General features: G+C 42.7%; 1 pseudogene; it reads right to left on the minus strand.

Annotated features, from left to right (window-relative positions):
• Window positions 1–1,204: 1,204 nt before the first annotated feature.
• Window positions 1,205–1,712, minus strand: LOC102834981 (annotated as a pseudogene).
• Between the last annotated feature and the right edge of the window lie 315 nt (window positions 1,713–2,027).

Raw genomic sequence — 2,027 nt, forward strand, 5'->3', positions numbered from 1 at the left:
ATCTCTGTCTGGAAAGAGGAAATAAGAAAGCCTGTACAAGTCACTGTGTGATGAGAACAAAGGTCTCAGTCGTCACCTGTTTGATCCCTTAAAAGCAACTCTTCCAGGATGAATATTGCCCTCTAATGACAGCAGTAAGGAGCTCTGGTGGTGTAGTGGTTACGAATCGGGCTGCAAACCGCAAGGTCAGCAGTTGGAAACTACCAGCTGTTCTGTGGGAGAAAGATGAGGCTTTCTGCTTCTGTAAAGATTTACAGCCTCAGAAACCCTGTACAGGGTCGCTATGAGTCAGAGCCGACTCCACGGCACACAAAAACAACAATGACAGCAGTGCATAATAGGCTCATGTTGTTGTTAAGTGCCCTCTAGTCGATTCCCACCCATAGCGATTCCGACCCATAGCGACCCTGTATAGGGTTTCCAAGGAAAAGCTGGTGAGCTTGAACCACATACCTTGAAGTTCAAACGACTTTGCAGTCTGACACATTAGCCCACAGCATCACATCAGGACTCCAAATGGCTCATAGCTCAGACTAAACTATTTTAAAATAAGGGAATACAGAAGCTTGTTGACAGATGGATAATGTGTATTGAAAAGCAAGGAGATTATGTTGAAAAATGATGTGTTTGTCTTTTCTAAAAGTTGATTAAAATAAATTCTACTTACAGAGTGTGGATAATTTTTTACTCATCCTCATGCTTTTGTTAGGTGCCATTGAGTAGGTACCGACTCATAGCAACCCTATGCAAAACAGAAGGAAACACTGTGTGGTCTAGGGCCAACCTCACAATTGTTGCTACTCCTGAGTCCATCGCTGCTGCCACTGTCCCAACTCATCTTATTGGGGATCTTCATTTTTATCTCTGACCCTCCACCTTACCAAACATGATATCCCCCTCCAGTGACTGGTCCCTCCTGATAATATGTCCAAAGTATGAGAGACAAAGTTTGGCCATCCTGGGTTCCAAGGAAAACTCTAGCTGTACTGCTTCCAACACAGATTTGTTTGTTCTTTTGGCAAACCATGGTACTTCTCCCCCACCCACCCCCACCTCCATTCTTTTGATTTTATAAAGTTCTGAGCTTCAAGGGTATTTTCAAGCACAAAAGGGTTTAATCAAATCAGAAAACCTTGCCCTGGCTGGAGCTAGTAAGAAAGGTCAATGTGATGATTTGTAGTAAGATGTTGAGAACTTCAGCCCTTCACATGACTGCCAGCCCTACAGAGGACAACATAGTGAGAACCAAGACAACTATTCCAGACTGGTATAGCTGGGGAATCTTCAGGCCCTTTCCTAGGTTCCACATCAAGTGTCGAATTCCATTCCAGGTGTGATACATTAGAGGTGAGACAAGTTCAAAAACTTAGTGTAGATTCATGCTGGACCCAGACTCAGGGACTTCATAAGTTCCAAATGAGACTCAAAGTTCCCAAGAATCAACACGACAGACAAGCAAAACAGAGACACTTCTGACCTTAAGGCAATACAAGAGCCATTGTGGCAAATGGATTTCCCCATGGTAAGAGACCAACTGTAAATAGTGATGAAGCAGACAATGGACAGTTTGAGCTTATATTCTTATTCCAGAACCGCTTAATTTCTTCCTTGGCTGTGGTTCCCAAAGAAATAGCATATTTGATACAAATCTGAGGACTAAGCTAGGCATGGAGGCAATGGCAGCCAACATGTCTCAACAAGAGAGCAGCCATCTTAGATTCCAGACTGGGCACAAGTCAGTGGGTGGCACTTTTAACATGCTTTTTCAACACCGTAACTCAAATGCATCAATTCTTCAATGGTCTTCCTTATTCACTGTCCAACTTTTGTATGCATATGAGGTTATTAAAAACACTGTGGCTTGGATCAGGTACACCTTAGTCGTTAAACTGACATCTTTACTCTTCAACACTTTAAAAAGGTGTTGTGCAGCAGATTTGCCTAATGCAATGTGTTGTTTGATTTCTTGACTGTTGTTTATCATGAGTGTTGATGGTTGATCTGTGCAGAAAGATGTCTTTGACAAC

The sequence above is a fragment of the Chrysochloris asiatica genome, unplaced genomic scaffold (genome assembly GCF_000296735.1).
Source record: "Chrysochloris asiatica unplaced genomic scaffold, ChrAsi1.0 scaffold00002, whole genome shotgun sequence".
NCBI classification, from domain to species: Eukaryota; Metazoa; Chordata; class Mammalia; order Afrosoricida; family Chrysochloridae; genus Chrysochloris; species Chrysochloris asiatica.